General features: G+C 37.2%; 1 pseudogene; it reads left to right on the top strand.

The window, feature by feature from the left end:
• The first annotated feature begins 11,521 nt into the window (after positions 1-11,521).
• LOC147913333 (cytochrome c oxidase subunit 5B, mitochondrial pseudogene) lies at positions 11,522-11,900 on the top strand (annotated as a pseudogene).
• Positions 11,901-13,255: the final 1,355 nt, after the last annotated feature.

Below are 13,255 nucleotides of genomic sequence, written 5' to 3'. Positions count from 1 at the left end.
AAGGTTTATAATTATCATCAAATTGAAAAAAATTTAGCCACTGTTTTAAAAATATTTTTTCTGCTCTGCTCTCTCTTCAGGGATTCTAATTACGTGTATGTTAATCCACTTGACATTTTCCTCCAAGTACAAGGCTCTGTTTTTTGTTTTTTTTTTTTGTCTTATTTTCCCCTGTGCTTCACTTTGGGTAATTTCTATTGCTATGATTTCAAGTTCACCTATCTTTACTCTCAAAGCGTGTGGCACCTCTTGGCATGCTTGGAAGAGGTATTTGGCTCCACTTTTCTTCAGCCCTGTTTAGAAGATGAGAGTGTTAATATTCTTTTATCCTCAGCTTTGGATACTTTAGTGGTCAATTTGGAGGCAATAGGAAAAGTTTTACTCAACATTCAATTTCATATATTTCTTGCATATGACTTCATTGAACATTACATTAATAACACTAAACTTTGGTTAAGCACTAGACATGAAAGAGCAAATAATAAAACATTAGTCTCTACAGTCAGAGACTTTTAGTTTAAGAGATAATTGTGCAAGTAAAAGCATATCCCTAAAGAAGATGCTAAAGAATGCAGAAGAGGTAAGAATAGGGATCATAATCAAGCAATTAACATCATTTTGGGAGTCATGGAAAACTTTCTGAAAGAAAAGATGTTTAAGCCAAGACCTGAATGGTAAATATTACGGAGCAAGGTAAAAGAGGCAGGGAGAAAGGAAAGATTCAGGATGAGTGTCGATTATTTAAAAAACTCAAGGGAACGAGAGAAGAAAGTCAATTGATGAACTCAAAGGGATTCATTAGTGGTAAAATGTAAGCTGCCAAGAGGTGTAGTGGTGGTGATGGGGCTTGTTGAGAAGCTGAGATGACAGAATTATGCAATGATCGGACCATGAACGGCATTCTAAGCCATATTAAGGAGCTTGTATTTCATCTTGAGGACAATGAGAGCCTACTGAATAATTTCGAACAAGAGAATGATGTACCAGATTTTTATTGTAGAAACATTATTCTGACTCCAATGTGGAGAATGATTTGGAAAAAAACATCAAATGCAGAGAGATGTATAAAGAGGCTATAGCATTATTCCAAGTAAAAGATATGATAGTCAGAAATACAATGATGTCAGTGAGAATGGAAAGAAGTGGAAGAATTAAAAAGATAATCAGAAGGAAGAAAAGAGAAAATTGTATGATTGAATGTATGAGGAGTGGTCATGAAAAGGAAGGACCAGTAGAGGATGATTTCTAGGTCTTTTGCCTGAACATTTGGATGCTACTCATGAAATAGAGAGCTCATACAGACGGTCATGTTTTTTGTTGTTGTTTGTTTATGTTTGGTTTTTTGGGAGGGTAGGGAGAGATGAGCCAAATTTAGACTTTTATTCCTTCATAGGCTTAATTATTCAGTCATTTTAGCAAATAAATGAGCACCTCTTATATGTCAGGGACCATCAAGTCACTAAGTTTATAATCATAAAATGGCGGGCAAGATCTTGTCCCCATGGAGCTAACGCACTTGTCAGGGAGACAGAGAAAACGTTAACAAATGAAAAAGACTGTTATAAAATGTAAAGGTGGCATATTGAGTTTGAGTTGCCTATAAGATATTTAAATGGATAATATACCCCAAATTTACAAACTTATTCCCATGTTCTCTTTTTTTGTTCACAGATTTCCCCCTGCTGAAAGTAGCTTTTTCCTGTTCATGTAAGACCAAGCTTCATGCCTCTTTCATCCTTGAAATCCTTCCCAGCTACTTCAACCTGCAACGACTTCTTCTTGTCCTCTGCACTTCTTTGCACTCATGTGTGCAACTCATTTGGCGCCAACGTTTGCCACCTTTGCCATTGTATAACATGATATAATAGGAGAGGCAGTAGGGTGTAGTAAATAAGAGCACGGACCCAGGAGACAGACTGGCTGGGTTCATGTTCTATCTCAGCCATTTCTTCCCTGTTGTCTTCAATTTCCTTATCTGTGAAATGGGAATAATCATAACAATTGTACATCCTGTTGGGCTACTGCAAGTATTAAATAAGTTAACTTAGACATATGCCTGGCATATAGCAGTCATTATTTATTTATGTACTAGATTGTATTATATATAAGCATATTACATATAACTTGTTTTGCTGTTATTATTATTGTTATTACTACTACTATATAACTTCTCATTGTAACTGGATGGTAAGCCCCCAAGGACCGGGACACAGATTTGATATGTCTTTCTATACTGAGTTCCTAACACTCAATGGATCTTTGATAAATATTTTGGAAAGTGACGTTTTCATTTTAAGAGTTACTTCAGTGAAAAAAGACATAATTACTATAATTTTTAGGTGAGATTATACTTTTGCCTTGAATCTATAAAAGGTTTCTAAATTTTATATTTTTAACCAAGAAATCATAAAAGGGATTCATCAGATGGAAAAGGAATTACTTTTTCATATATACTTTATAAGTTAAATGGGAGAAGAGTTTAAAAAGTTGAAAACTCTCTTGTGCTTCCATAGTGACGCAGTTTTAAAGCCTGGAGATTTGACAGGTATATAATTTATTGTAGCAAACTTAGATAATGTCACTTGCTGCCTTACTGTTTTCCTTCTAACTCTAAATGAGGCCAGTGCTTGTATAAATATGATACGCAGCATGATAATGATAACGTCTTTTGGAAAAGGACATTATTTCAATTTATATTTAGCTTATTAAGGATCTGGGGAAAATTCCTTGTGGTAGTAATGATAAACCCATACAGCAAGTTTTAAGAAAAAGTTCCCTTATAGTCCTTCCCTGCCAATGTGTAAACAAAGCTTGGCAAATGACAAATGGTTGTAGTTTCTGCACTGTTTATGACTATATTAGTATTCTTTTCCCATGTGACTTGGTATAAAATCCCAATTTAGTTCAATCACTAGTACTTGAGACAGTTTTTTTTGGTAGATGGAAATACATTATGCACTCAAAAAGGGAGATAAATGCGGAAAAGTAGAGGAGTATGGAAAATGTACAGTAGTATCTAAATGGTTCACTTTAGTACAAGATTAAAAAATGAAACCTCAAACAGAAACTCTCTCTACCCACTGACATAGATGGAGCTTTCATTTGAGTTCAATTTGCGGTACTTAGGTTTACATTTAGAATATTGTACTTTATCTTTTCTGATGAAATTATTCTCAAAATGAGAGGAGTATATTTACAACTTCTTATAGTCCTTTTTATTCTCTCCACCTCAAGACATATGATATTTAGTACATTTTAGTCCAGTGACCATAAAATTTTATTTCATTTTATAAAAGTTGGCTTTTTTAATCCAGTCCTATCTCATATACCCCAAACATACCTTTGCATATAGATTATTTTCTCACACTTTTAATAGATAACTCATGCTTGTTAATATTGTACCTCCTGAAACCAAAACCTGAATCTTTTCTGTAATATGTTAAACAAAACACATTGGCTTGAATTTTGATTTTCAAAATGATTTCATGAAATACAATCATTTTGCTTATGGAATTCTATGGAATGTACATGTCTATTGTATTTAGCTATTTCCCTTGCACAGTAAGATTAAGTCAAATTATGTAGGATATTATATTGTGACATTTAAAGTGAGGTCTGACTGAACTCTCAAGCTTATCTCTAAATCTGTCAAATCAATGAATTTTCTTCTTGTTTCCCATGAGCTGGCCAAATTTAGTGATCTATAGAGTTCACTAGGGGTATGTTCTTTTTAGATAATCAGATTTGTTGAAAAAGCCATCATCATCATCATGTATGTTACTATATCTATAATTTCTGTAGGCTGTTGATAATGGATTACATTAATTGATTTTCGAATGTCGAAATAGCCTTGCATACGTGGAACAGATTCCAGGTATGATCATTGTGTATAATTCTTTTTATATTTTGTTGGACTCAATTTCTCATATTTTATTGAGGATTTTTGCATGTATGTTTATGAGAAATATTGGTCTATAGTTTTTCTTCCTTATAATGTATGTCTGGTTTTGGTATTAGGATAATGTTGGCCTCATAGAATGAGTTGAGAAGTGTTCCCTCTGCTTCTATTTTCTGGAGCAGATTGTAGAGATTGGGATCATTTCTTCCTTAAATGTTTGATGGAATTCACTAATGAAACCATCTGGGCCTGGTGTTTTTGTTTGAGAAGGTGATTAATTGTTGATTTAGTTTCTTTAACTGATATAAGACTATTCATATTATCTATTTCTTTTTGTGTGAGTTTTAGTAGATTGTGTCTTTCAAAGAATTGGCCTGTTTCATCCAAGTTATCAGATTTGTGGTTATAGAGTTGTTCATAATATTCTTTTATTATCCTTTTAATGTCCATGAGATCTGTAGTGATGGACCCTCTTTCACTCCCAATATTAGTAATTTGTATCTGCATCTATAACTTCTAATGCTTCCTCTATCATAGGGCATCAAAATGCACGATATATCTAGAGCCAGACATTAACCCGAGAGATTAATGTCATGTGATCACACTCGCAGCAGATGAGCACCATCTATTTCGTTTTATGGACAAAGACATTAAGGCCCAGAGAGGACTAGAGGGCGGCCCAATTCTGCTGGCTGGTTCCTGGGGATCCCATGTGAGACACCCAAGTCTTACTCATTTTCCACCTCTACATGTTTTCCTTCTTTCCTCTTCTAGTGTTTTTTACTTCACAATTCCCATTCACAGAATTTTGTTAACACGCTTGAGACTGGCAAACCGGAAAACCTGGACAGCTGAGAGAGCCATTTTCTATAACTATTTTTAAAGTTTCTAGATCTCAGACTGCATCATGATCCATGCCAAATCTTTAGAAAGCTTCTTGAATACTTGTTTTGGAGGACAAATATTATTTTCCCAATATCTAACCGGTAACCTGAGCTTATTATGAAACACACACCACCCATGTTCAAGAAATGAAAGCAAGGACAGATGCTAGGATGTCCCAGAATGAAAGGATTCAAGTTCACTACTTAATTCTACTATTCAACAGATCAGTCACTTCCACTCACCATCACTGAACTAAGACTATTTTAAAAATATGAACGTAAAACTCCCTTTATTCATTGTCTTAGAATGCAGCTTATCTTTCTTTATTGAATAAAATAATTTTTTCTCCATTTCTTCCATTTTTCATTTTCGTGAGCCAGCCCTGTAAAGGAGTGTGTGTGTGTATGTGTGTGTGTGCACACACACATGTGTAAGTGTTGTAGACTATGGGCTTCCTAGGTTAAAAGAAACATGAGGAATTATGAGAGGAGACAAATGAGTAAACTGGAAATGAATAAAAAGGCATGGATAATGGGAGGATGTGATAAGGATGCTTGATTATTTCCCCTGAGAAAGAGAAAGTCACAAAAATTCCTACCCACTTATTTCTAAATCTAGAAACAGTTATTTTATGAAAAAGGCAGAGAAAATCTCCATAGGGGACCAAACAAAAAATTGGCTTTAGGCTACAACAGAAAAAAAAAACACTTGATTAAATAGAAATTTCTTGATAATTCATAAGTTACAATACAGGAGAGGCAGAGAACTTGGTTCTCCAAAAATATTTGCCTATAAGAAATACCTTTGATTTTCAAAAATAGTTTATCTCTAATCTCATCTTTGAAGTCAGGGCGTTAGAGGTACTAATGATGGAAAGATTTGAAATGACAGAAATAATGGCAGTTGCCCTGGAAGTTTCTCCTTAACCTGATAGTTAATAGTTCCAGAATTAGTACCTATGTGGTTCTCATCTCTAGACTTCAGAATGATGAAGACCCTGCTCTGATTTCCCTAAAATCCCTCAAACTGCGTCAATGTTTAATCTTGATAAAGTGTTGCTACTCTTGAAGGTGATAATGATGCTGATGCTGATGATGGTAGAGATGATGATGGTTTTTTCAGGAACACTGAGATTATCTAAAAAGAATATACCCTCAGTGAACTCCATAGGTCCCTAAGCGGAGCCAGCCCATGGGAAATAAGAAAAAAGCTATTGATTTGCTAGATTTAGAGCAGAGTTTTTCAATCTTGACACTACTGAAATTTGGGACTGTTACTATGCAAAGGGCTAGATCTGCCTGCCTCAAGACAAAGCCAATCCATCAAGAGGCAGAATGGTGGTAGAGAAAGGACTTTATTGAACAATGAGCTAGCTGATTGAAAGATGGTGGACTAACGTCCTAAAGAACCATCTTAAGAGGGTACAGAATCTTGAAGCAGTTATATAGGGCCAGTGGGCTATAGAGGAGAAGGGTCAGGAATGTTGACCACCTGGCATTGCAGAATGGGAGTCATCTCACCAGGCATTTCAGCTGTCATGGATGGTGAATACTAGTATAGAATCTCTGTCCAAAGGTCATCACATTGCTAAGGAACTCAAGAGAACAAAGTTATCTCCTTTTCGCAGCTGGAAGGTGTATAATAAACAAGGGTCAGAAAACCTACAGAGCATGCATATTTCCCTGAGGATTGTTATCAATTTATCTAGACTATGTGCAGGCTCAAGCATTCTCTCTGGGGGAAGAGAAGCAAAGGTTATAGAGTTATAAGGTGGCTTCCCTTAGGCTAAGTCTGGTTTGGCCTATAACAGGACTAGTTAGTTTTTTGCTGTGGGGCACTGTCCTCTTCACTGCAGGATTTTTAGCGGCATCCCAGGCCTCTACCATCAGATGTCAGTGGCACCTCTGCACTTACTCCATCAAAGTTTTGACAGCCAAAGATACCCCAGATGTTAGCAAATGTCCCCTGAGTGGTAACATCGCTCCTGGCTGAGAATCGCTGATCTAAAGCTAAGATTGAGAGTCCAGGTCAGACTTCACTTTTAATGCCACCATTTAAGAACCCACCTAATTTGACTCAAGCTTACTATTACATATCCCCAAGTACTTTTCATCTATAAAGCCAAGATTCTTATTATTTGAGAGTTGTTTTTTATTACCTGGTCCCTAGGTTCGCTGACTGTATGATTATGGCCCTAGTCCTCAAGGAGCTTACAATTGAGTAGAAAAATTGAGATCTTCTTAAATAACTAGGATGCTAAATGACAAAGGAATGAATAATAACATGAACTAGGTGTTCAGGGTAAAGCAAATCAAGTAGTAAAATGAGCCTCATAAGAGTAGCTTTTGAATTTTGTCTTGAAGGATTAGATGGGATTTTCAAGAGGAGAAATAGAGAGAAATACATTCCTGACACTGGGATTATCCTATGAAATGACATTGATCTTAAAGGAATGTCAAATCAATCTGATAAGGTGACTTTACACTTGGGTCGCCTCAAGGAAGAGAATGTAGTTGTCAGCTGACCAGAGCAGTCTGACATTTAGATGGAAGGAGCCTCAGTGAGCATGATTTATGTGAGTCCATTCTTGAGAGACCAAATTATTTTGAATGTGCTAACAAATCAGGGATATGAGCGGATGAGGCTGTGTCATCCAGACTCTGCTGAATCACATACAGCATTTTGTGAAGCATGTTCTCACTCAGCCAGCCACCTTTGTGAGCACAGGCCCTGTTCACCTTAACATTCAAATAAAATCTTTCTTCTAAGGCAGTAGTAGAGATTAGAAATAATATGTATAAGGAATACTCATTGTGACTCCATCTCTGCCTACACTCCCCTGCCTTTGGTCGTTGTAACTCTTTGGAGTATTTAGAAATGACAAAGACCAGCCTGATTGACAGAATCTGAGAAAATCTCTGAGCAGCATGAGTGGGACGCCCAAGCCTAGCTTCATAGGGTACCATCAGGTCTCTCTTCTCCATGCCCAAGTCAACAGCTCAGCTAAGTCAATCCCACGGCAAGCATCTGAAATATTTTTGGATAGGAAAGATGGTTGAGTTTATAAAGTGAGGTCTACCAACAAATTAGATCTCAACAGGAACATTACTGGTGATTTGGGTGGGACAATTCTTCATTATGCAGGACTGCCCTGGGGATTTAAAAGTGTTTAGCATTTGTTAGCTTTTATCCATCAATATCTTTAGCAGCCCCACATCATTGTTGCTTCAACTCTCTCCCATTTTTATGGCTTCTGAAACTGTAGGCATTATCACCCCATTGAAAACCACTCAATTATATGCTTGACCTGGGGGTGAGGGTGTGGGGAAAATGGGTGCATGGGTGCGGGTGCAAGGAGGACATTCTCCTTTTCATCTGCATCTCCTCCTACTGCCTTCTTAGCCTGCTGGCCAAGGGGGCTCAGGGAAAGGGACTTTAGTATCCACACTTGATAACTGGAAAACTCTGAGACGGCTCAAGAGTCATTTGACATTTTCGCATCAATGATACTAAATATTTCATTGAATAAAAGATACACCATTATTTTCTGTACTGCAAAAAAGAGGAAACGCTGCCAATTAATCCATGAAACAAGTTTTCTTATCACGTAGATTTCTAAAATTTTATACCTATGGAAAATCTCCCTTAGACTCAGACAGGATTTTTTATCATATATTATTTTTGTGGATTCAAAAAAGAATGTTAGAAGCAAAATAAATTGGGAAGGTGTTCCTAACTCGTTCATATTGAGTGGACTATTCTAAAAAGCATTGTTACTTGGTGTCCATGTTTTTCTACATGGTATTGCTCACTATGCCATCAAAAGAGTGTTATCTGAGACTAATAATGTCTTCTGCCTTTACTTGCATTTTTTTTGTGTATTTTAGGTAAAAGTTTTACCTGTATGTCAATACTAAAATGTAGCACAGCTTCATTTACCTATGCATAGCTTTTATAAAGACGTTTGCTGTTGATTTGCAAGAAAATATGGAATTTTGGTTAATCTTCCAATGTCTAAGTTCACTTTTTTAGCCTACATAAAATTTATTCCCATTGCTTTACTTCCATGTCTTTCTGTGAACACAATAACTTTTCATTTCAAAGACGAATTATAGTGCAATGTATCTGAAGATATTTTAAATGATAACCAAATGCAACAAATGTATAGTGATAATACACAAAATACACATAACTCAACAGAAATCGTGATAAATGAACCACCATGACCCAGTGTGCTCATGTGCTGACAAAGACAACTATTTCACAACTGACATTTGACAGGCACTGATTGGAATAAGCATCCTGATTATAAAGATGTTAAACGTGAAAAATATGTGTATCTTACTATAAGAAACTTGGGTCTTCCTCCAGTTCCAAAATAAGTATATTAGACTACATCAAAATTGTATCCGTCCCATACATCAAGTAGGGTAAAGTTGAAAGCAAAACCTATTAAGACAGAAGGTTCTGGTGTTTATCGCCATGCCCTGTTTGATAGAGAAGGAGATATTGTATGACATGGGGCCTTAGAATGCAGAATCTCAGAGAACAAAGGAGAAAGTAATACTAAAGGAAACCTCTGTCGATGGGAAAAGAAGCCCAGGAGAGAACCCTGAATTCTGAGTGAAGCAAGCCCACAGAGTGCCTCGTATAGTCAGTCGGAGCCTGGTAAATGGTAGTCATGATAAATATTTGGGGGAGGTAAAGTCTAAAGCCAGAGAGATCAATTAGGAGATTTTTTTGCAATAGTGTCTCATGTGTAGTGGTGGGTCTGTGTCAATCCATGTTTCTTAACCATATTCTCTGAGACCCTGAATTCTGCAGACCACTCTGACCTCTCTCCCCCCAGTCTTCCCTTCACTCACTCCCTTCCAATCACACTGGCTTCTTTCCATTCTTCAAATACCAAGAGTTCAGTGCTCTTTCTGGGGCTTGCTTGTACTGTGTCTTCTGCTTGTAACACTCCCCCCAGACTGTCACATGCCTGCTTCCTTCACATCCTCCAAGTTTGACTTCAAATGCATTTTCTCAGAAAGTTTTTCCTGATCGTTCAATTTCAAATATTCTCTAGATCCTATTTCAGTCACTGTCTGTTATATTAACCTGTTTGTGTTTTTAGTATTACACCTAACTATCAAGAATGGTACTATCCAATAGAAATGTAATGTGAACCACATATGTAATTTAAATTTTCTTTAGTTACATTTTAAAAAATAAACAGAGAAAATTAATTTTAATTTTATTTAACTCAGAATATTCAAACTACTATCATTTCAATATGTAATCAATGTAAAAATCATAAATGAGATATTTTACACCCTTTTTTTTTCATATTAAGTCTTCAGAATTTGGTGAGCATTTTATGCTTACAGCTCATTTAATCAGTACTGGCCCACATTTCATGTGCCAATAGCAACAGGTGGCTAGTGGCTACCATGTTGGATGCTACAGATTCTAGAATAATTTCATATTTAATTTATGCATCTATTCTTCTATTCATTTAATTTTGCCTATATTTTTGACTAGAATTTCAATCCATAAGGTCAGGCAATTTAAATTTCTCAGATCCTTCACTGAATCGTAGCACCAGTAACAGTCTCTGACACATAATTGGCCCACAAGAAATATTTGTTAACTTAATGACTTGAATAGATATGAAGTCCCAGACCCAGAAATATGGCTACCTACTTAGCAGATAAGATCGTAGGACAGCATAGGCAAATGAGAGATGATAAGAAGCAGGCATCAGGATGCTCCAGCCACATCTGTTTGAATGGTTAACAACAAAACAAACACACAAAAAAATCTGACAACACCAAATGAAGGTGAGGAGTTGGGCGAACTGGAAGTCTCATACGTTGCTGGTACAAGTGCAAAATGACGCAATCACTTTGGAAAACAGTTTAGCAGTTTACTATAAAGTTAAATACACACCTACCAGATGATTTACCCAAGTGAAATAAAAACTTGTGTTCTCACAAAAATCTATGCATGAATGTTTATAGCAGCTTTATTTGTAATCACTAAAAGCTAAAAACCCAAATGTCATTCAACTGGTGAATGGATAAACAAGCTGTGGTATACCCATACAATGGCTGCTATTTAGCAAGAAGAAGGACAAACTAATGATACATTAACAGCAGCGTGAACCTCAAATGCATTACGCTAAGTGAAAGGAGCCAGACTCAAAAGGTTACGTACTATATGATTCCATTTATATAAAATTCTAGAAGAGGCAGAACTATAGGGACAGAGAACAGGTCAGTTTTGCCAAGGGGTTAAGGTTAGGAAGAGCATGAAGGGCAGTGTGAAAGAATTCCTGGGGAGTTGTTCTGCAGCTCATAGAACTGTACACAAAAAAGAATAAACTTTACTGAACGAAAAATAAAACATAAATGTAAAAAAATTTAAATGCACTTTAAATAAAAAAGAAGAAGCCCCAGAAGGTGGACATTTGATGTCATAGATGTACCCGCAGGCAAGTGGAACACAGAGTTAGGGTATCTGGCAGTTGGCAAGAGATGGGCTTCATGCAGGTGGGAAAGAGCAAGAAAAGAGGCTACAAGCAGGTGGCAGGGACCCAGTTAAGGGGCCTGCATGGTAATCCAGTCTAAAGGAAAAAGGGATGTCCGGTAGGGCTTCAGCCTCAGTGGAAAGGGTACTGAGAACAAGGTGAGTGGTAGAGGCAGCTCGTTGTCAACAGACTGCGTTTAACTCCTTCTGTTAAAACAAATCCATTCAAGGTTACTTCACAGAGCTGGAAGCTGGCCTAGGCCCTGAGGGCCTGCAGTCCCAATAGTATTGCTGTGGGGCACTGGACAGCGTCTGGAGGTGGTTTTCCTACTGATGATGAACAGATGACTAGGCTGGAGAGGGAGTCATGATGGCTGCACGGGAGAGATTGGAGCCATTCAATATGCTAGCCCCAAAGGCAGCTTGAGGCGCCGAGGAAGACCCTAATTTAGTCCCCTCCCTCACCAACAAGCAAATAGCGGCCTGCATCTGTGCAGAGGAGCACAGTGCCGTCATCTGGTTCTGGCTGCACAAAGGCAAGATCTAGCATCGCCCTAACCGGGAAACCCATTACAAGCTGGTGCCTCACTAGTTGGCCCACTGAGGCCCTGTACCAACTAATTCAAAATGTGCTCTCAAGTTTCTTCTTTCCAGTAAAGTCTAGCCATTGCATTGGCTCCTCTAGAAAAAAAATTCTTAAGTCTTCCCTGGGCTCTTGGCTTTTCAGCTAGAGGCATTTCCCAGCATTCCTTGAATCTAGGTGTCACCACATACCTATGTGGAAACCAACAGAAGTGATGTGGTGGCTGAGGCATTTCTGAAAGAAATGGAAACACATGTAACAGTAACCACAATGGAAAAAGTGTAGAGGGACGAGAGAAGAGGCTGAAAATAGACCAACGAAGGGTGAGACTAAAGCCGAATCTGAAAATGAATCAGCAAATACATGTCAAGAGGAAGGCTGAAGGAATGAGAACTGAATTGAATGAGAAGCTAAGGGAGAGAGGTTATGCTAAGGGGGAGAGGGGGGATCAAGGAGAAGACAGGTGGTGGGTCACGGGGCAGAGAGATACAAGCATGTGAGAACTGATGCATCTAGTCGCACACACTTCTGTGGTCATAGGAACTAGGTCCTAGAGCAGAGCACACTTGGCTTATTATTTATCCACCAAAATATAACCTCACTTAATATCTACATTTTGGGTTTATTTTACATGTGTTAAGGAATTAGTTTTTATATTTCCATGCACTATGAGCCATTCTTGCTTATCTACCTGATTGCTCATAGTCTCACTACGCTTTTCATAGTTAATTTTCTTTCTTGATTTAAGATTATTAAATATAACTAAAATCAGGAAAAAAGTACAAGTGTCTTAATAAACAGGTTATTTTTTCAGACTTGGGTATAAAGCTCTGCTTATGCCTCCTGAATGAGTTCCTTATATTTACACTTGAATGACATTTCCTTAAGTGAAGGACAGAGAAAAAAACTTATATTTTGAGCCTGAAATTATTAATGAAAAATGAATTTTTAATATTATTCAATCAGCAGGGAGATTTTAGAAGTCATATAGACTGAACGATCCTATAATATTTTTCCAAAATCAGCACTGCTCAGAGGGAATATTCTCAGTTCAGCAAACATGTCATAATGATGTGTACCATTTATTGAGCCCTTACTCTGTATTAGAGACAGAGTCAAATGCTGCCTTCTTTGTTGCCCTTTAACCACAAACAACAGACAGGAAAGCCAAGGCTTGGTAAGGTCAAATGAAGTGTGTTGTTTCCCACCTGGTAAGTGATAAGATGGGGTACAAACTCAGAGTGTTGGATTCTAAAGCTTGTTTACTATTGTTATATATTGCTTAATTTGAAGATAGGAAACCTATCATATGAGAACAAGTATATGGAAAACAAATTTGGCAAACTGGAAGTATGTATTATAAGGAATTGCTTGGA

The sequence above is a fragment of the Ceratotherium simum genome, chromosome 28 (genome assembly GCF_057802395.1).
Source record: "Ceratotherium simum simum isolate JZ-2026a chromosome 28, ASM5780239v1, whole genome shotgun sequence".
Lineage (NCBI taxonomy): Eukaryota > Metazoa > Chordata > Mammalia > Perissodactyla > Rhinocerotidae > Ceratotherium > Ceratotherium simum.
Note: the sequence above shows the minus strand (reverse complement) of the source record. Positions and strands in the feature narration are given on the sequence as shown.